Source organism: Triturus cristatus, chromosome 8, assembly GCF_964204655.1.
Source record: "Triturus cristatus chromosome 8, aTriCri1.1, whole genome shotgun sequence".
Classification (NCBI taxonomy): domain Eukaryota; kingdom Metazoa; phylum Chordata; class Amphibia; order Caudata; family Salamandridae; genus Triturus; species Triturus cristatus.
In genome coordinates, this window is record NC_140591.1 from 1,549,654,860 (window position 1) to 1,549,677,952 (window position 23,093).

Genomic DNA, 23,093 nt, shown 5'->3' on the forward strand with positions numbered 1-23,093 from the left:
ACCTTGGAGAAACTGCATCACTTATCCTTTTCAACCTCTCTACAGACTTTGATACAGTCTCTCACCACACCCTCTTCAGATGACTGCACAACATAGACATCCAAGGTCTGGCACTCAACTGGATAAGCTCCTTCCTTACAGGAAGAACACAGAGAGCCAGACTACCACCCTCCACATCTGAATCCAGGGATCTGACATGCAGAGTCCCTTAGAGTTCATTGCTCAGCCCAACCCTGTTCAACATCTACATGAAACTGCTCTCCAACATCATCGGATCCCAAGGCATCACCATCATATCCTATGATAATGACACAGAACTCATCCTTTCTCAGACTGACATGTCTGCCACCACCTAACCCAACTTCTCCAACTGCATGATCAACAAAGCAGACTGCATGAGGTCTAACTGCCTGAAACTTAACTCCGACAGGACGGAAGTTCTGATCTTTGGGAACAAGAATTCTCCACAGGACTCCACTTGGTGGTAAGCAAAACCTGGACCCACACCATGCAATCATGCCAGAAACCTGGGAATCGTCAAGGAAGACAAGCTCAACAAAACAGCACAGGTCAATGTGGTCAGCTCCTCCTGCTTCCACATTCCTCAAGATTTTCAAATGAGCACTTGAACCTCCTTCACACAAGCACTCATCACAAGCAGATTAGACTATGGTAACACACTCTACGCTAGGGATGTCTGATCATCTGATGCACCGATTCCAAATCATTCTCAAGAGTGCAGCAAGACTCATCCTCGAACTCCCACAACGCACCCACTTCTCACCACACCTCATAGAGATCTGCTAGCTTCCCATACACAAATGCATTCCATTCAAACTCCTTACTCATCCATACAACACACTGCACAACATCGGACCGACATACTGCCTTCATGTTCACCAATCCACCTGACTCCGGCGCTCAGTTGCACTCTCACTCGCACACACACCCACTTCCACAAAGCAGAACTCGAGGTTGAATATTCTTCTACATCACACCCTAGACCTGGAACGACCTCCTTCAACACATCATGGCCTCCACCCCACTTCTTGAATTCCGCAAAAAGCTGACGGTTTGGCTCTTCTACTTACTTTGAAGAACGGACACACTGCACTCAAGTCCTATGCCTACACGCCTGCTCAAGCACGTGGATACCCTCACGGTTAATTTCTTGTGCCATATAAATCCAAATTAACAAAACGCAACACCACAGAGCACAACCTCATACAACACAACACTGCACCACACCATACTCAACAACACAACCCTGCAATCAAAAAATCTTTGAGAAAAAACCCAGGAAGTTGAAACAACACCAACATTCTCAGAAATTTCCATGAAAGATTTTTGTCATTTTTGGGACTTGTAAGCCAGGAATTGAAAGATCCACAACAAACAGAAGAAATTGCTAAATCACAATAACCTACTACCAGGAGGATGCTCATCCATGCGCTGCCTGCCCACTATCTTAGTTATTCAAGCCGCCCACAGAGTGGAGAACTCAGCACAGAAAAATATATTTTTTTTTGTACGGAGTTCTCGGCCTGACTATAGACTCTCTGCAGTCGTACAATTACTAGTAGTAAAATTAATCTTGTAGTTTGTGAATACCAAAAAATAGTAAACTTACACCAATATGTAAGTTGACCTTTGTGGATCAGGCCCTGGGTGAGGAGGCGATGGTTATTGTCATTATTTCCTGCTCCTGTGTATTTGAGCAGTAATCAGGGCTTTCCTGATTGGTCAAAATGTCCTAAACTTAGATAAATCACTTGATGTTCAGACCTTCTAGTGTCAGAGAAACAGATCTATATCAGCATCTAGTATGAAGTAAAAACCATTTTATGTAAGCTGAATTGGCAAATTTAGAGGTTGGAGTCATAATCATGAGGGATGTCTCACCAACTTACTACTGGTGCATTATATGCGAAGGCCTTGTAATTAGGGTGCGGGAAGGTGTGTAGATGCACCCTATCCGCCTGACTCCACATCAGGCCCAAGGTCTCCACAAGCACTCCCAGGCCACAGTATTCTCTATCAATATCAGTATAATAGGGCAGGTTCCATGTGTTTTATGCATCTGCACACAAACAAATGATGCTGTGTCGCACAGACAGGCACACAGCGTCCTTCAAATACCTACCGCTTAGGTATGCACAGTTATAGCTACTGCAGGTCTTTCGTGTACTGTTTAGTACAAATCTGTGGCCTTGCTCTGTGTATTTGGTCACAGTGAACACCTCATTCGCTGGAATCAGCACCTCTTTCTCATCAGGATAAAAGGAATACTTCTGAATGTGAACTCCAAAGCAGGTTCTTATGGTGAAGAAGGAAGCCGTGCCAAATTGCTCTACTCTTTTTTTTATCCAATGATGTTGAAGCAAACTGACCAAACCTCATTGTCTTTTCTGATGCCTTCGGTGGCTCGAACTGTACCTTCACTCCTCTATAGACATCCATGGCATGAGTTTTGCAATCTGATTTTAAAAGCTGGAGAGCTCTGGTCAGGTAGAAATGAAAGGATTTGAAGTGAAAATTGTTCATGTAATATTCCAGAGACTGTCCGCCCTCTCGGACAGCGGCGTTGAAGTCAGTGTAAATACCTGGAGCCTCGCCCGTGTAGGCCATCAGGGCCACACCGTAGTCGTCCTTGAACCCCTTGGGGAGGGTGGGCAGCGAGCCGCTGTTTTTCTTTCGCGCCCATTCTTTTGCTGCACTGTCCCATTGCCGTTTTAACGCGCTATTTCTGGACAGTTCTTTTTGTAACAGTCCCTCTGTTATAATTCTTTGCTCCATTGTATCAGCGCAGTCTTTGTATTGATCATCAAAGCAATTCGGCGCCTTGTCGAGCACGATGGCGTTTGCCTGCGGGAAAGAGATGATAGAATTAACACTGAGTTTATTGAGGCAGCACAAAGCATTTACAGCACGGCATCTGTAGGACAGTGGCACAGTAGAGGCTCTATAGGCCTCAATGCAAGACAGTGCTTACCTGTAAAAAAAAGAAAAAAGTAAGTGCCTCGGCCCTTCACAGGAGCCCACCGCAGCGTGCGCCGTCCATTGCCCCTGCCAGAGCCGACAGTACCAGAATGACTACTACCCATCGCATCCTACAAGTTAGACAACTCGGACTTTTCCAATGCACCCACAGCTATAACAAGCATTTGCAATGCAATAGGTCTCGCATTTACATGAGTTTAAGCTATTGGCATTGTAAATGACAATGCCTTTTATTTTATGCTTTAAAAACCAAAACATAAATATAAGGCATTGTCATTTACAATGCCAATAGCTCAAACTCACGTAAATGCGAGACCTATTGCATTGCAAATGCTTGTTTTTATTATCATTGTATTTAGTCCTTGCCTCTGCTGGCATTCGGTGACGTCTCCTCAGGGAATAGAGACAGGCTGCTGAGAAAATGGCAAACGGAAATTAAATGCGTGTTGCCAGCATTGTATGAACCCTGAATTAGATTTGTTTTACACTGTGCAAGATAAAGTAAATGATTACATTTTAGTACGGTAACCAGAACACATAAAGGACCAAAAAGATATAAATATATTGAAATGCACCCGTGATCATTAAGCAACCATATGTAAGTGCCCAAATTTCAAAAGTATCCGTTTGTTGTTCTCCTTGAATCGAAAAGGAGGCATGTGTGCAAGTGTTACAATGTGGCTGCCTGTTTCCCGTGGAGAGATGCTATCTTGTGTTTCCCTAGTAAGCAGCGTCTCGCCAGTGAATGGGCTGTAAACGGTGTGAAGTGCTATCGACGAGCATATGTTCAAGTGGCGCCAGCAGTAAATTACTGTCTGAAATGTTCAGGGGGTGTAGCTTGGTCGGTAAGGTGGGGGGGGGGGTTTCAGATTCTACAACAATTTAATGCTAAAATACATTATATCGCAAGAAGGGCGGGTGAGAGGGGCTGTGAAAAGGGAGAGGAATGCGATTTTCGGGGTACTTTCTGGGTTTAATAAAAGTTGTATTCCACTCAAAACGTGTTCCTCAGTTGCCCATTTGCATAGCTTGAATTTATTTTTGGAATGAGAATCGAAAGCAACATGCTTTTTGTCCTGAATTGTGACACAAGAAGAAGGGTGCAGTGTAACAAAAAGTGATTGCGGGAAATTTAAAAAGTGAAGATAATTCACAGCACAACTCTTACATACTCCAATAAAACAATTCTAGTAGAACCTTCATTTTACAATGCAGAGCACAGTCAACATGATTATTTAAAGCTGCAAGAGCAAATGCATTAGCAAGCTGGTTAAAGTGCACTCTGCTAAACTCACGAGGGAATGACTGACCATGGTAGGCTATGTGCGTGTGTGAAAGTAATCGCGATCACATCAAAGCGGCCGTGCGGCCCGCGGAAGTGAAAGCAAACGAGTGCTTTCAGGCCTCCAAATGGTGCGCGCGCCCGGCCGACGCACATGCACTGTATTTGGAGGCCTGAAAGCACTTGTTTGCACTTCCAGATCCCCCATTTACAAAAGCTCTCGCGAGGGCAGCGCTAAAGCGCTGTCTCAGGCGAGACCTAAAAATGGCATGGGTGGCAGGCGTTATTGATCTTTAATGTATAGCAAAATATTAACCACTGTTTTTGGGCGTATCTCAAAATTAGACAGACTAGGCTACCATGTGGTGGACTGTCATTAGTGCCATTGTTGAGAATTAACTGCCGGTGCCGAGCACCAGAAACCACCGGCTCAAATTAAACACTGGTGCAAGAATAGAATTTTACCTCGCCCCTGGTTTGTTGGAAAAGTGCAGATACAACTGGGGTGCAGTGGGATGCTCACACCCTTGGGCCCTGGTGTCACTGCACGTGCTGCGCTATTCATAGCTACCGCCTGGTGCAAGGTAACATTTGTATTTTCACACTACTGACATTTCAACCAACATGTCACTGCACTGTGTAGTTTCAAAACAAGATATATGCTTACTGAGGCTGTGGGACTTTGAAGAGGCCCCTTCAACCTAGCACAGGCTTCCTTCAAATAAAGTTCCACCAAAATGTCTATATGCCACGCTGCTTTCAGCCTTAGTCTAAGCTCCTGATAAATGTTACTCACTTCTTCTGGGACTTGCATGGCCCATGGTTCACGCCCCTTCATGACCATGCGCTTGCTGGATCTATATCCCATATGGAATATGTCCCATTTTTGGAACACTGCCATTTTTAAATTGAAGCTGTGTCAAGTTTCTCACTTCTATGTGTGATTAGCTATTAAAGTTCAATTGTATTATCTTTGCATTCTGGGACTTGTAGTCTTGTTTATCTCATTGAAAAATGAGGACTGCAAGTTCTCGAATTCAAAGAAAAAACCTAGTTTGGAGCAGCTCGTCTTACATTGACCCTGTAAATTTGACAGCTATGAAGCCCTCTCACAGAGCTATCATTCTCTGAAAAGCTGAAAGCTGCATCAATGCTTTATGCACACCCATGTGGTATTTGTGGAGGAACCGTTTAGAGGAACGCATGCCGAACCTGGTGCTTTGGGAGTTTAATTCATGTCAGTTGTGGGGTGAGAAACCTAAAGTCTCTCGTCCTATTCACAAATGCCAAGAATGTTGTGTGATGAGAGATCCTTCCCTTTGAACCAGATTCACACCAACTTCTCTAGGTGCTGCCTACCTCTCATTTCTCACCGCGTTCCACTCATGCCCCATTCCTCAAACACTGTATATGTCTAGCTACAACATAGCTTTATCTGTGTATTGATCACCAATTCCTCCCAAATACAAAAAGAAGTATAGACAGCGGGCTTTGGGCTAGTGTACTTCATTAATGGTATTTTGTGCCTTTTTCTGCATTAGCCATTTGCTGGGAAAGGTGTCAGGGAAGCCCACAGCATTTCACGGATATTTAAATTTTGCCACTAATATTTCATTAAATATTTCCGTATCAGACACAAAGTAGTTCTTCGGTTTTGCATGGTTGTACTGCCAGCAATGGTTTTTCTCCTGCTGTTGGTCTGCTGCTTACATCAGCTTCATTGATGATTCCCCACTTTGTGGCCTGTCAAGGCCACTCATCTGAATTCCCAGGACTTCTGTGGAAGTGAATTTTCTTTCTCCACTTCCCCTTGAGGTTAATCCTTAGTATCACAAGAGGTAAGTGATACCATATACTAACTCTGGAGGCAAGGGGGAAGAGAGAGATGGAAATTGAAATACAAATTGAAAATCTTTATTGTTTAGTTAGTTAAAACCATACCAATTTTACAATAAAACAGTTATTAAAAGGATAAAAAGGGCACCAAGGTGGGCACCAATGTTAGCCATGGCAAAGTTAAGTTTTATTTTATTTTTATGAAACTTTATTGAGCAAACAAGAAGGCATACATTGCAAAATTGTGGGTCGACATGTCGCTCCAGCATTGAATCATTCTATACATTGATGTTTTGGCCCATTCAAGCAGTGCACCCCCCCTCCACAATACCCCCGTTACCAATATACAGCAGCACAATTTTGTTGGGTAGCATTGACCCTTCCCGTCCTCACCCAGCCTACCCAACGCCTGTCCTCATACCCTGTTGCCAATCAGCCTTGACGGACCCGTCAGCTCATCTAGCACTGCCTGTTCGGGCCCATCTGACACCTCGCCAACTCTTTGTCTGAGGTATGTGATAAAGGGTTGCAGGCATAAGGTCCCAGTATGTAGTGAGTTGCTCTTGGCAGTGGGTAGCATCTGACAGCCACGCAGTGTAAGTGGGTGCTGGCTTCTGGACCCAGTGTATTGCGACTCTGTGCTCACGAGTAGGAGATGGCAAAGGTAAGGGTATACAGTAAAGGAGGAGGCCATGTTTACGGTCTGTGTTAAGAGTCTTCAAGTCACACCGTGAAGTAGTCCGTTATCAATTTTTGAGCAAAGGTGGCAGGGCGGGGAAGACCAGGGTGTGGTCAGAGTAGGTCTTCAAGTTTCTTGATATATTTGCCGCACTAGCTTGGGTTCATGTATCGGTGTGGGAGGAGCACAGTGACAACGCCTCCAGGCATGAGTGAAGAACCTTCTTTGTATAAAGTGGTTTAAGGAGAGATCTCCTAGGGACATAACGCGTGGGACAACAGCACAGAAGGTGGAGCCATGATTCTTTCTTACAGTTGCACAGTCTGCAGGCCCCCTACTTTCCCAGTGGAGCCCCTTTTTTGAAGTTGGCCACTTGTGGGCCCAGCAGGAGCATAAATAAAATATCTCTGCAGACTTGTCGGTTTAGTCCATTTGAGAGACATGGCTGTGACTACCCGGTAAGTAAGAATCATTCAGGGGGTATGGCATAGTTGAGGACTTTAAGGAACCGGTGTCCAGCAGATGTGAGGTTAGTTTCAGGTGCCTGTTGATGACCATTTTCCAGGCTGTGTAGGGGAAAACGTCCGAGTTTAGCGCAGTGGCTTTGATTTGTTGAGAGGTTATAGCTTTTTAAATTTGTCGGTGCCAGGATTTCCCAGGGCTCTTGAATGTTCTTTTAGGCGTGCTTTAGGAGTGTTTTCCGGTACTTTTCGAACCCTTCTGTAATATTTCAGGTTGTCAGCCTCACAGGTGAGTGATTGTCTTGGAAGGCCCAGTTCCAACCATAATCCGGTCCTTCGTATGTATCTGGGGAGTTAAAATACTCTCTTATAGGCCGAGCATTGAGCGTGGTCTACGCTTGCGGCGCAGGCCGCTGGGAAGGCATGTTGCCCATAGTGCAGCGCCAGGAGAAGAGTGGCTTTCATGACCTTTGCCATAGTGTGGCTGAGGTGCTGTTTAAGATCTTATTAGAACGTTCATGCAGTGTGTGATGGCTCTGGCTTTCTTTTTCAGGGCGGCTTGGTTGGCCGAAGGTCTGGAGGACTTGTTGAACCATACCCTCAAGTAGTTGTACTTCATGGTTGTTTTAATAATTGCAGCTCCCATGCACCTGGTTGGAAATTTATTTTTTCTACAATGGCCAAAGATCAGGACTTTGGTCTTGTCCTGGTTGATTTTAAGAGAGTTGGCGTCATTGTAATCCTGAAGCTTGCTCAAGGCTTGTTGGATTCTGATTTTGGTGTGGTACATTATGACGATATAGTTGTAAAATGTGTAGCTTTGATTGGCTGAGTTGTGGTGGAAGCATGCAGCTGCACTACAAGAATTTTCCTGGGTCGGCTGTGTACAGGATGATAAGGAGGGGAGTGAGGGCTCACCCCTGCTTCCGACGGTCATTGGTTGTGATTTTTGAGGATACAGTGATGGGGCCCGTGCTAACCCATACCCATGTGTTGGAGTGCAGCTGGAGTATGTTGTAGACCACCTTATCAAATGTGGCACTTTAGTCAATAAAACAGCTATGAAGAGAAGGCTGGCCTTTTTGAGCTGCGCGATGACTCAAGATGGCAAGTGCTGTGATGATATCGATTTTAGAGGCCGCAGCACCGAGCACAGTTTGGAAGTATGGTAAGATGATATTTTCTGCGACCCATTCTTCTAGCAGTTTGAGAAGAGACCAGGTGTAGGCTTTGGCCTCTAGGTCAATGAGGGCTATAAGATGGTAGTTATATGAAATGGTCGGGTCTCCTTTTTTGAGGATTGGACATAGGGTAGAGCCGCTCCATGAGTCTGGGATTTGTGCAGCAGTGTGGGCTTGGTTGATAAGGGGGGTTAACACTTTAGCCCTGCCCCCCTGGGCACATTTAAATGCGCTTTCTGGGAGGCCATTGGGGCCTGGAGCTCAGTTGTTTTTATGGCTTTTATATATTTGTGAACCTTGGCCTGTGTGGCCAGAGTTTGAGTTTCACCAGGCATATGGTCTTCTGTCCCCCAGCAAAAGCATCTCTAGTACCTAAAAGCAGACTGCTATCTTGGGCTTTGACGAGACTGCTATATTGTGCTTTGACATGTTGTACCCAGGTTTCTTCTAGGACTGCACTCCTCCTGGTGCATTTGGAATATTGAATGTTAATTGATGTAGTTCCAGAAGTGGTCCAGGCTTTTCTCTTTTAGCATTTTGTGTATTATTGATCTTTCGTTTTGCTTGGAGTTTTTATTTCCTTCCAAAGTTAGTTTTTTGTATTTTTTGTGTAGGTTAACAATGTTCTTTGTAGAATTTATGGTGGGATTTAGTTTGTTGCCCTCCTTAGTGCTCTTCATGCAGTGAAAATCCCCCTGTTGTACGGCTTTTGGAGCTGCTTCTTCTTGAAGGGTCTTGGTGTGTTGATGTGAGGCACAAAATCCCACCAGGTGGTCTCTTAGTTTAGTTATTAAATCGTCCCATCTGCGATAAGAGTCTCCCAGGGGATTGTTGTTGATTTCTACCATTACATCTTCCAGCAAAATGCCCACCTTTGGGGTGGCTGACTCTTGCCCTTTGATTCTCCTGACTAGTGTGTGTGCTTCGGTCTGCAAGGATAGCCCCACTTCTGAGACACTGGCAGCCGTTGCCGCTTGTAGATCAAGTGTTGCAGTCAGGAGATTGTGGCTGCTCTCGGGGCGGTCAGGGATCTCCAGTTTATGACCAGGTGACTGTATGAGGGGGCTGACAGGAAAATGTAGTTTATGGTTGAGATCCCTCTGAATGTAGCGGGGAACTGAGCATGGGGATCTTGTACCTCAGAGATTTTTTCGGCTTAAAGTAGATTATGGTTAGACAGTAGAATATTCATTGTTTCATGCTCTTTAGTTTTATGTCCGGAGTTGTAGGTGCTCCCCAGTTCCCTGATGTTAAAGTCTACCACTAGCAAGGTTTAGTGTATGGTAAACTCCAACAGGAGATCCTCCAGTTGTGAAGGTGTTTGGTAGCAAGCAGTTTGGATGTTTTGGTTACATTGTGGAAGCGGTTTATTAGAAGAAAGGGAGTGTCTTTTGTGTTGTTTGATATCCCGTAAATTAGGGCTGCTCGTCAGGCTGGGGAATTACAATGTGGAGGTACTCCCTTGATATTGCAGGAGTGTTTAATAAAGATTGAGAGGCCCCCTGATGGACACCCAAAAAGATTGGTACATTTTGCTGGTTTGAAGGGCTCGTAGGAGCCGTATAAAACAGATGGAGTAAGAGCTCATGTCTCCTGTAGGTAGATAATGTTGATTTTGTTCAAATAGGTCAGCTCAGGTTTGCATGTGAGTATTGGCCTAAGCCCCAACACATTCCAGGAAGTGATTGTGAGTTTGGGGCGTGGCTGTGAGGGTCGAGCATGAGGTCAGCCTTGAAGGGCTCGTAGGAGCCGTATAAAACAGATGGAGTAAGAGCTCATGTCTCCTGTAGGTAGATAATGTTGATTTTGTTCAAATAGGTCAGCTCAGGTTTGCATGTGAGTATTGGCCTAAGCCCCAACACATTCCAGGAAGTGATTGTGAGTTTGGGGCTTGGCTGTGAGGGTCGAGCATGAGGGCAGCCTTGGGGGTTCAAGCTAAAAGCAGTTCTCTGTGGTCCCTTGATGGGGGTTGCCCAGGCGGCACCACCTGTTGGAGTTGTTATCGGTTCTTATCGTGCATCTTACCAGTTGTTGGTAGTTGGCGCATGAGACTTTGATGATATTTTCGGCTTTGAAGAACTGGGAAGCCAGTCATGGGTGGCTCCCCATGACCCCCTCAGCACACTCTTATGAGGCCTTGCAGTGTCTTCCTGTAGCAGCACCTGCAAATATTTCCACAGGTAAGGCTTCAAGAGCTCGATGCCCCAGCCCTCGAAGGCTCTCACTTACCCTAGGATGTGGTCCCTTAGTGCTGTTCCTGACCATGTGGTGATGGTGGTCTGCAAGGTTCCTTTATTGGGGATTTGAGCAAACTTTACGGATGTCAGGCTGCAGGAGGTTAGACCCCTAAGGGCCGGGATGTGCTTGAATAGGCGTAGGAGGTTGTTCCTGTTGAGTATGGCGTGCAAGCCCTTATGGGTATAGTGCGGAATGAAAGCCAGTTCTTGCTGTCCCAGAGTGCTTGTGCTAGGAGGCTCGCCTGGACCAAAGGGTAGGAATTGTAGAAACTGCAGAGATTGGGGGGGGTTGGGGTCTGAGATCTGCCAAGAAGAGGCTCCTCGAGCCCGATGAGGGTTTGTTTATGTCCCCGATCAGTCTTTGGCCTTATCGCAACTTGCCATGTTGATGACCGGAGATGGTTGGTTGGAGCATATAATTTGTGTTCAAGTGGTGTTCCCGTGGACGCGAGTGTTGAGTGATAGAGGGTTGGACCAAGATGTGTTTTGAGTGCCGCTGGCGAAAGTGGGGGTATCAGGACCGGGTGCGCCGTAGTTTAGTATGACGTGCAGTGGCTCTGTGTTAGTACTTGTGTCCTTTGTTTGTTTTTCGGGGACCACTATAGTGGTTGGTTTTGCGGTATGCTGGACCCAGTAATATGTTTAGGAGTTTCTACAGCCCTAAGATCCTGGGTGGATACCTTGGGTGTCTTATGCACATCTGTGGTTGGTTTTTTTTAGGAGAAATTTGTGTCGATAGTGACTGCCTTATGTTTGGTGTTCTCTGTTTTTGATTTCAGATTTGAGTTGAAGATGAAGAAAGGCTTTGTAGACCCCTGTTCCTGGTCCGTCTTGCTGGTATCCCCTTACCCTGGGATTCATGAGCTCCATTTTTCGAGGCATTGCTGTTTTGACTGCTTTTTAAGTTTCTTTTTTTCCCTTCTGGAGGGAATTGGGTTTTTTGGGAGCAGGGGTGGAATTGGGGGGTCCCTTTTTAGAGCTGGTTCATCTTTCTTGATTAGGTTTGGGGGATGAGATCACAGTGCTGTGATTGTGAGTGGGTGTCCCAGCACTCGTCGTGTCCGGGGAAGGTGTTTCTACTGTGAGGCCAACGGAGAGCGTTGACTGTTTAGTAACAGGATCAGGGCCCTTTTTTGGTGGGGGGCTCCCCTTGATGGTGCAAGCGTAGCGCCGTTATTTTCAGTTGGTGTGGGAGAGGATGTTTTCTGCTGTTGTAAATTTTTTGGGATTTTCCGGCGCTGTTCTATCTACGAGCGAGCATATTATTTCTGGAAGAGACAATAGTTTATCGAGCAGTGGGAGGCATGGGCATGTTTGCTTCCGATAGACCAATGAATTTTTCCATGGAGATAAGCCTGGAGCCCAGATCTACTCAGGTGGAAGCCATTGTTTGGATTAGGTCTATCTGGAGTTCCATCTTCTGTGATTGTCATTGGAGTGCAATGCTATCTTCCTTGTAAAGAGGTCAGTGAAACTGAGAAGGGGCTCAGGACACCACGGGGGGATGCTTCCATCTCTGCCAGCTTTGGACTACTGGGCTGATTAGGAACTTTCTGCAGAGTGCCAGTGTTTGGCCCAGTAAGGCTTCAATGTGGGCTTCCAGCATAGCTAGGAACCGGTTGCATAGATTCCCTAGCTCCCGTGTGCTTTTCCTCCTTTTCCTCTTTGCGGGCATCTGGTGTGGATTGACTCTGGTGTATTGCTGTCCAACTGGGGGCACTTCAGTGGAGATGGCTGTGATGTACCTAAGAGGTCCCTTAAACAAGATGGCATGTTCCATCTCTGAGCAGGACCACTCAAGTTCTAGTGGCAAGGCACACTCCTTCAGTCAAGATAAGTACTCTGCAACAAGAATACAATCATTTCTGTCTACTATATATGAAACATTTACAATCAGCCTGAGGTGTGAGTCATTAATGAAACATACCAAACAAAAATTACTATAATGATTTCAAGTCTACTTGAAGAGCCCTTTAGCACAGACCCCTGCGCTAAATCTCGAGTGTGTATCCTTTAGACTCTGCTCAGATGATTCTGAAATCATTATCTGTCTTTAACTTTGTGTTACTTCACACAACTAGGGGCATATGTATCAAACCCTTTTCCCGTTCGCAAACGGGTCGATTCTCAGAATCGGCCCGTTTGCGAACAGGAAAAGGCCTTTTGGGATGTATCATTCCAAAAGGGCATAGCAAATTAGATAATCGCAAAATTTGCGATTCTCTATTTTGCGATTGCATTTAAGGAATCGCAAATTGCGATTCCTTAAATGCAATGTATGAAGCCTAGAAAAATTGCAATTTGGCCGTAAGAAATCGCAAATTACCACCAACTTCAAGTTGGTGTTAATTTGCGATTTCATTGAAAAATTCACTTTTTGGCATTTTTCAAAGTGCCATGTGACGCACAGACATACCCTTAGGGCATGTATGTGCGCCACATGTGCATACATACATATTTCAGGGGTGCAACAGGGTGTCCTTTTGACACCCTAGCACCCTTGGAATTGCATTCTCATTTTGCGATTCTCAAATTGCGAATCGCAAAATGAGAATGTCTTTCCATTCATTCCTATGGGCCTCCTAGCCCATAGGAATGAATGGGAAGGTTTTCCTTAATTGCGATTAGCAATTTGCTAATCGCAATTAAGGAATGCCAAGGAATCACAAAACATTTGCGAATTTTTTATTACATCCCGTTTTGCAATTCTCAAATAGCGATTCCCTAAAAATCGCTATTTGAGAATTGCAAAAACAGAACTTGATACATGTGCCCCCTAGTCTTTTTCCTTTTGGCAAGGCTTTTTTGTTCAAGCTCTAATTGCTAGGGTATCCTTGAAGAAAAGGGGGATATGAAAACCAGAAGTGTTTGTTTAGTGTACTAACCTGTGGTCCATGTAATTTGCCAGAATCGCTGGTGCATTGAACAGAGTTGTGGGAATGATAGTCAAGGCGATGAGAGCCGGACGGTGCCAGTTGAATGGCCAGGTTCTGGGGTTCAAGGTTGTTGGTGATGACTGTCTCAAAGGGGCAAAGTTCCAAGAGGGGTTGCTATTCCCCAGCGTCCAGGCGAAGACATCCAAGTTATTCTTGTTGCAAGTAGTGGAGCATTCAAACCCAAGGACGGTGCTGGCGGGAGACTAGCTCTATCTCAAAATGGATTGACAAAGCCAGGCTGGGGGATACATTTGAGAGCTGCATTTATGGGCTTATTAAGCATGTATTTGAAGCCCTCTAGATGATTATTGAGTGTTTTGTGTCAGTTAGAAGGTTGTATCTGGCAGGAAACTGAGGCAGGGAGTGGAGGCCTTTAATGAGATGGCAGGGCACTGAACAAATAATCAAGCAAGCAAGCATGCCAGACAACCTTCAGGTCATCTGGAAGCTTTTAACTAATTAACACCACCGGTTAGGGAAGTTGAACAAATAAACCAAAGAGAACCTTAGGTGAACTTGAACTCAGCAGGAAACATGGATTTTTAACTACACAGCACCACCTGTCTGCAGTAGTACTTAGGTGAACAGATCTTGAAACAATGCACTTACATTTAAGTGCATGGCATGCCTAATTAAAGTGCACAGCAGAGAACATGGCAACTGCCCAAATAGAAAATAGTGAAAAGATCATAGCAGAGTACATGGTGCCTGCCTAACTAGAAAACAGTGAAGCATGCACAGCAGCAGAGTACATTCTGCCTGCCCAAATAGAAAACAGTGACAACAGATGGGGAAGAAACAGCACTGGCAGGCCGGGGAACGGTCCTCTGCTCCCATGGGGCACTTGTGTACAAATCAGAAAACCTGGCGACTCGGCTTCCTCGCACATCTGGTTGCTTGGATGCTTCCAGGCACTGCTAGTTGTTCTCTCGCTCTGCCCCCTTGATCAGTTATTTAACAGAGACATCTCTTTATTCCCTATTTTATAACTTCCTTTAATTTGTTTCCCTTTGCAAGCCAAGCATGTAGAAAATTGCTTTGAATGAAACAAATTAAGAATGTTGTTTCAGAACTGGAAAATAAACAGTTCATGCAGGGCATATTTAAGGAACACCAGATAACTGCAAGAGTTGATTGAAGCATGTGAGAAAAGTAGCAGGCAAGAATCATGTGAAAGAGAAGCGGATTAATAGAGGGATGTGGTAAACATTGACAGGTTGTTCAATAAAGGAAAGTCCTTAAAAAGGGATTTATCCTTTAGACCACTTGTTTATTATATTTAAATGGAGTAAAAAAGTATTTTGATGTCATCTTTTAAAGGTTACAGACGTAATTGTTGTTAAGAGATTGTTAAAACTTCTGAAGAAGGAAGCTTTGAGGACTGAAATGCAGTAAAGAAAGGAATTTGCAATATCCCGAGTTGGAAATGTTTAGAGTGCTTGTAATAGGGAAGAATGAAAAACAATGTGGATAAATGTTTGGAGGAAGCCAAGATGAATAACTTTTAAAATGAACAAATTATAAAGGAATTAATTACGGCATGAATATATTAATGCAAATGTTTATTTACAACTCAAAACACACATAGAGGGGGGTGTGGCGGCTGTGCATGGTTGGATTCAAATAGAAAGATAAATTTGAGTTCATAAAGGCGTGAATAGGGTCCTACCCACCGGCGGGACTGCACACCTTAAAGAGTTAAAAATAATAAGAATGAAAACAAATAATGTTGAAGGAAAGGAGCTCATTCATAGTAGAGATTTTATGTATTTGGAACTTCATAACTATTGACACAACCACTATTACCACATCAACTATTAAACAACACCTTCACTTTTACTATTACCGATACCGCCATAGCCTACATTAACACCACCCATGCTGTTACATCCATTACAGCCTCCGCAGCAATGCAGGCAAAAAGGTGCAAACGTAACAAGCGTGTACATCCATGAGTTTTGAATATTCATTTAACTACCTGGAGAGGAGTTGGCCTAACCGCTAGGGTGGTCAACCTCAGATCTTGGGGAACTGGGTTCGACTCTCGGCAATGACACTGAACATCCTGTGATTCTAGGCAAATCACTTAGGGGCATATCAAAAAGCAGGCGATAAAAAATTATCGCCGCTTTTGCGGCCGTTTTTGGCAGAAAAGTGGCGATAATTTTATCGCCTAATCAGCAAAGTCACGCTAACGTGTGAAAGCTTGCTTTAGCGTCAGGATTCCTAACGGCCAGCTTTGCATCTCTAATGGCATTTCTGATATATTCTCAAAGCTATGCAGAGTACCTTCATGATAATATTCTTAAAATGTTTCCCATGGTCCGAATCGAGAGAAACTGGCATGTCAAAATATGGATCAACTCCCTAAATATTAGTTTGGCTACAGTGAGACCATCGCAGCTCCTAGTTGGGTACGCCTCAACCCATCAGGAAAAAAGACAGACCACTGCAAGGATATACCTATCTCATTGCAGATGGGCAGTTTAATACAAATCCAACTACAGGTGACTAAATGGGCCATCATACTGCCCTATGTGATTCATAGTCACAACTGTCTCTTTGCCAGCATAGAGTTCTGACATGTAATGTATAGATCATGAAAACTGTCAGCCAGGGATCAGAAGTAAGGGTTAAACCAGTACTTCTAAAATGTGCAGATCATCCCATCCCTTCCAATTTGGGTAAGATCATGGAAGTGTCTGACCATTGCGGGCATCATTTGAAACCCATGTTTCACTGGCATCCTTGGTGCATCCTGCCATTAACCACTTCTTCTCAGTCTTGGGTGCTTCATGTTGGAGTTCTCCTAGTTCGTGGAAGGTCTGGACTGCGGCCAATAACATACTTGCTACATTGTCACAGTCAGTTTTACAGGATTCATCTAGACTGTATGAGTTGTACTCAAGAGCATAATATCTGGCCACATGATCCGTGTATCGATTGCCCACTTTGATCATATAGTCACCCCTCTTGTGTGCAGCGCATGTCATAATGAGCCAAAATATGAGCTATGCCAATCCCATACTGGCTGCCAGTATAAATTGTAACACTCATTAAGCACAGAGCACTCTCTTGTTACGGTGATCAATATGGCTACCTATGCTGAAGTTACATTGCTTTAGTACAGGTCTTTCACAATGTCAATTGTGGTCACAACTGCATATGCTGCTTTTACAGCTCATCATGGGGTTTCAAGCAAGAAACATCACAAATGATGTTAATTTGTCCATCTAATATGTCTGGTCTTGACAAATAATTCTCCGACATAGAAATATTCAAGGTGAAAATGTTGTTCTTTATTATGATGATCTAAAATTTGCAAGAGTGTTGTAGGTTGAGAATATTACACCTTTGAAATAAAATATTTTCAGTCACCAAGATTACTTGCTCATATTTGGTCAATTGGCACCTTGTCATATGCTGGGTTCCGGTACAAGTCAACAAAATCTCAACTGCGTAGAGAACCTTCACAATAATTGTGTAGCGCATCACAATTCCCTTATTTTGTTGGACCACCACACAGAGCACTGCAACTGATTTGAAGGCAACCTGGGAAGTGCTGTGGCCACAGGATCCAATCTAGCAGAAAAGCAGGCCAAGAGTTGTTCACTTCTCTGTGAGTCTGTTCCAACACAGACAATGCGCACCTGTCATTTTCATGATAGAATAAAAATAAATCCTTCTTGTATTCTGGCATTCCTAGTTCAAGTACATTATAGAGTTTGTCTCTGAGGTCTAAGAAGGCACGCTTGCATAAGTCGTCACAGGGTACTGGATCACTCACATCATTGTGTATGAGCCTCTAAAGAGGCTTTAACACTAGGCCACTGATGATAATAGCCAACCATTCCCAAACAATCCTCACTTGGCTTTGAGTTGTGGGTGGCTGCATTCTGACTACCTCCTCAATGTGGTGTTCCAAATATTTGACCTTTTTCTGACAGTACTGGAGTATGCTAGGAGAAACTGTGTGCACATTCTCTGTTAGATGGATCAAAAGTGCAACTGTGACTACTCTGCAATTTTCCTTTGTTTTACATGCCACCATTAGGTTGTTATAAATTAAACCTACACTGAAGTACAGGGCATCACTAAGGGCTCCAGATTTTTCTTCAATATCTGGCTGATGATCAAAGGGCTCTCTCCATACCAGAGGTCTTCAAACTTTTTTGCCCTGAGTCCCAGCTAACTAAAATATTTTGAAGTCTGGCCCCCCTCCAAACATATGGCAAGACTTCGGGGAGCTGGAGGGGTAGGGCTGAGCACAAGCAGTGAGGTTTATGAGATAATACCAGGGGCACTTTTTCAGTACCTCATAATCCACACTAAATGTGAGACATAAAAAAGAGCAACACATAAAAAACTGAACTAGACAAAAAACACTACTCCCTCTAATTGAGGTCCTAACGCTCTTGGGTCCCAATGCAACTGCACCTTCTGCACTAATGATAGCCGTGGCCCTGAATTGCAGACTATCCCCTTTGCCTCTTTCACCCCTTCCCCACCACCACTCCAATCTTGAAACAGTCTGTCTGTCCCTTTAAGAACAAATTAGCTCCCACGTGTTGTCCACCTCTTTGAAGCAAGGGAGCCCTCATCCTTGATGCTCTCCCTAGGTCTTATTGTACAGTAAGGCAGATATAATTGTAATGCAGAAGGCCCTTCACACTCTTGGGCCCTAGCGCCACTTTGCCTGCTTTACTAATGAGACCAACTGTCTTGTGAAACTGGAAGTACATCTTCCCCTCATATAAGCCGTCCTCCCAGCCTCCTTTCTGCCATCTCTATGAAGCCTAATGCTAAGGTTCCCCTCTCTTGAGCCAATTGTCTGATGCTAAATTCTACATTGGCATAGCAAGGGTGGGTGCACTGAGCCCTAATGCCAGAAAGGAATGAGTAAAGCAGTCATAAAAGGGGTTTGATGGGCCCTCACAGCCATGGGCCCTGGTCTGAAGCACCAATGATATCTAGTCCTCTGCCCATTCTACTGTCCATTATTTCTTATCCTGAGGGCCCAAAGTAGACTGTCTGTCCCTTTGTTTTAAAAAAAGGGGGAAATGCCTACATATATCCCTGCCCCTGTTGCATGTAGCCTGGGCCCCAGTGCTAACTAGGAAAATGGCTTCCCAACCTTTTGTGCTAGTAACACACCCATTATTGGGGTGCAGTGGCCCCTCACACTTTTGTCTCAGTGCCAATGCCCCTGCTGCACTAATGATAGTGAGGGGCTTTGAAAAACAAGCACTGGCAAAGTCAATAGGCCTCACACTGCCAGAGTTATTGGCGTTGTCAATGTCTTTTAGCTATGTTGTATAGCAGCCCAGCTGAAAGTGTCCAAGCACATTTTTGGCAGGCAGCAGGGATCGGACAAGCAAGACAGCATGGGGCAGGTCAAGCAACACAACACAATCCATTATCAGTCAGTAGGTGAATATATCTTCAAAATATAGAGAACTTTAGCGGCACATGAAGCTAAAGCACAGCTTAGCTTTACGAGTCCGCATTTGGTTAAGGGAAACTGAAAGGTAAGGGGTCTCTAATAAGTATATACTGTGTCCATATTTCACTGAACCCACGTTTCAGTTTAAGTGTATATAAACTCATAGAAACAAGACCAGCGAGTCTGTCTTCAAAAACTTTGTATGCAACAGTTACCATAACCCATCAAAGCATTTAAGCATATAAGAAAATCAAATTTCAAATGAGTGTCTAACACGTTCTTCTACTGGACCTGTGGTTCATTTTTAAGCGTATGTAAACGCATTAAAATGAGTCCGGTAGTCCGCTTTCAAAGTCTTGTTATACGGCAGTACCTGTCATTCACGAGAACGTTTAAGCTTATGCAACCGCATAAGTAAAAAGTAAATGGTTAAGGATGGCGGAACCCCCTTACAAATCCAGAATAAGCAAGACAAACAATACAAAACAATGCCCATGGCCTGCAAATCCTCTCACTTAAGACACAGTAAGACAAAGAAAAGTAAATAGGCGGCCTCAGGAAACAGCCCCTGACATTTGATCTCAGTATTTGAATGCACAGCAAATGTGGCGAGATAAGAAAAAGTTTACAGGCCTATTTGCAGCTGAGCTCGAGAATGAGTGAACACACAAGCGCTCGTGTAAATGTGCTCTTTAGAAAAGAAAAAAAGAGTCAGTAAAACAGTTCTTGAATGGGAGCTGTGGTTGGATAGTAGTAATTGGTCCATGCTCTCGGGGAGAGCTAAACACTGAAGAGGTATGTAGCATGCATACGATGGACAAATGGGGAGCAAGAATTGGAGAATTGGAGAACGACGATGGAGCCAGCAAGTGGTAAGCCTATGGGCCAAAGTATATACAACATGTCTCTTTGAGACAGTGCATGCGCTGTCGAGAGCCAAGACCTAAAAATGAGCCTGTATTTTGCAACACCTTCTTCAGGGCATCTCTCTGCGGAAGGGGGGAAGGTGTATAATTTATAAACAAAAAAATTAGATTCCACATAGCGCCCGGTACTCCAGGCTATCTCATTGATGCAATCCATGGAGTTTTGATCCTTTCCCCTTTCTCCTGGGCCATTACCTAGAAACTCAAAGTGTTCGGACAATTTGGACTCTGAATATGACCTGTTGTGCTTATCCTTTCCACCCTCTTGACTCACCTGGAAGGACATCTGCATGTAAATAGAGGACATAGTTAGCAGAGTGTATGAGTTCATGTGTTTTTAATTTTACTAAAACTGTACTTGTTGTTAAAAACAGCCATCCCTGAATTGTTAATAGGGACCTGAAGGTACCTCTGTGTGAGAGTGAAAAGAGGGGTTTAAAGAGCTTTAATTTACAAGCCACTTGAAACATCATGAGACAAAAATGTATTATTTTTTTAGAGGAATGTAAGGATGCTGAGTTTTGAAATGTTTCATTTTAATGGACTTATAAAGAGATACCTGCACTAGGTACAGTCTGGTTATCTTTTACTAATATGTATTCTTAGAACGCACTGGTTTGATATGATGTACAGGGGCACTGGATTATACAACTTTGCATCTGCTGCATTTTTCACATAATTATGGATTTTGCGTATTTGTCAACAAAATCCATAGCCTACTGCATATTCTGCAGATTCTACATAAAAAATGTGTTTCTAGCTCAGACGGATCAAAAGTTACTAAAAACATGGTGAGATGTTTGTAGGTCGTGGAAGGCTCTTCGCAAAGCTTAACTAGTCATCTTAAAGTAGCTTATTTCTGTATTTCCGTATTTGGTGGTTAAATTGGTTCTTATGAGGCAAAATCTTTGCCCAAACAGTACTACCATGGGAAGAAATGTCAAAATAGTGAAGTAATACTTGCATAAAAATGTGCTGCATTATAGCACATAATTTGCCTTTTCTTGCTGCCTAATTTAGCAAACAATGCCTCAAAATTTGGTGTTCCCCTGCCACATTATTCCAGTGGCCCCAATCACATACACAAAATTATTGTGTGGCAGCCTATCTTATACTGTGTGTAATGCCATTTTAGAATAATGCCTTACATATTCACAGTACGATCTGTTACATGCCTCATAGCATTGTAAATACACAAGTCACTATTATTCATTGCACCAGCCAAAATTCAATTCTGTGACACTCTGGTCTCACATACAGACATCTGCAGTGATCACATTAACCAAGTTTCATAATGTGAACAGTGCATTTCCCACCAATTAGTTTAATGTGCATTAATTTTACATATGGCGTGCGCAATATTTTAAATGCAGTTGTATGTAGGTGAAAATACAACAAAATACGTATGAATATTAGCTTTTTTTTGCTACGCATTTGACCTCGCCACCACAAGGCTCAGGATCATAGTTGCTTTCATTTTATGCAATTCAAGTTTTATGAGAAGCAAGACGGCCAGGAAATGAAAAAAATAAACATCTTCATTTACAGGTACTTAATGAGCCATTTATGCCCCCCCTGGGTACGCCAACAAGGAACCCCCAAGGGGGCGCGTCCTCCAGTTTGAAGACTTCTGCTCTAAGACCTTGTGAGATCTTACACCAAACCAGAATTATGTTAAACAAATGAAATACAGACAGAAACCTGCTGCCCTCCTGCAGGGAGAGAAAAGGATGATTTACACAAGTCGATGACTATGAACCACTCTGCATCTGATGGTAATTCGAACAAGCATTGGCATAGCTAATAGGTCTCGCTTTTGGGACCTTATAAGTGTTTAGTTATGCAGCACATATCCTTGGTGCAATAACAACTGTTGCATGGCTAAACACTTACAAGGTCCCAAAGGCGAGACCTATTGGCTATGCCAATGCTTGTTATGAGTGAGTAAGCGGGAAGGGGTGGAGAGGGCCACGCGGTCGCGCACAGCAGAAGCGGGCCTGAGAAGGCTGGATAAGTTGGGTCATGTTGTTCCCAGTAGGCTTTAGTGAGCATGGCTCTAGATGTGAGATTTGTGGTCAGAGAAAGATTTTTTTTTTGCAGTTTTATATATCGCAAACTCGAGTCAATGGTGTAATAGAGCTTTACATGAGCACCAGTTGCATTGCAGATGGACACTTTCATGTTTTTTAGGCACGGGGAGATTAAGTGATATGCCCAGAGTCACAGGATGTTTGAGCCTCACCCCAGACTGAACCTGGTTCCTCAGCTTCAAAGTCGGCGGCTCTAGCCCCTAAGTCACATGGGTTAAGGAAGTATGAGATGATTGCCCTATGTGTAGAGCTGCTATGTGTGTATTTAGGGAGGGAGGGAGGTGTTTGTAGTCAGTCCGCTGGTGCGTGGTGTGGCTGCCAGTAGGTGCAGTTTGTAATGACTGTGAAATACTGTCCACTGGGGCACCAGTACACTATTAAAGTTTTGTGTTAAGTCTCTTGTATTACTTTTTACATGGCAATCCAGGACGGTACGTTTTGATGCAAGAATAGGTAGCTCTAAAGACTTAAGTGATATTTGATGTTTAGAGTTCATATTTCAGAGAGGGAAAAGAACAGTACCAGCTTTTGCATATTTTCCCAATTTTCCCTTGTGCCAGGGCATAAAAATACAGACCACGTGGCAATCCTTGTGAGAACTGCTTCGAGATGATTAAACAGAAGAAGGTGCACAAAATACAAAGTATTGTGTGATCGGCAATAAGACTGGATGACGAAAAACCTTGGCTGGGCAGACAGCAGGTTTGTTACATATGTATGAAAATAGGGTCATGTGGATACTTTTTTACAGTAAGTGAAGAGATAGTTGCTTAAGAGACATGGTGACTAAGTGGGGTGCATTGAATTCAAAGTTTATTTTTTATGCTCCAGCCTCTTTATCTCTTGCATGTTTTATATAGAAGCCAGGTTTCCAGGGTCCATAGGTTGAGACACTGTGCACTGGAATTTGCTGACCCCCGCCCAGAATAGGGAAGCCTTTCTATAGGGCAGAATTTTGTAGGAATACTTTAGTAGGATGGGATGGGAGAACCTTTTGCACATGTTTGGAATTAGGAATTATA

General features: G+C 43.9%; 1 long non-coding RNA gene and 1 pseudogene across 1 annotated transcript in view; one reads left to right on the forward strand and one right to left on the reverse strand.

The window, feature by feature from the left end:
- LOC146806112 (uncharacterized) overlaps nucleotides 1-23,093 on the forward strand; it is a 135,539-nt gene that overhangs the window by 35,645 nt on the left and 76,801 nt on the right. The window lies entirely within an intron of this gene.
- LOC146806113 (ecto-ADP-ribosyltransferase 5 pseudogene) lies at nucleotides 216-8,048 on the reverse strand (annotated as a pseudogene).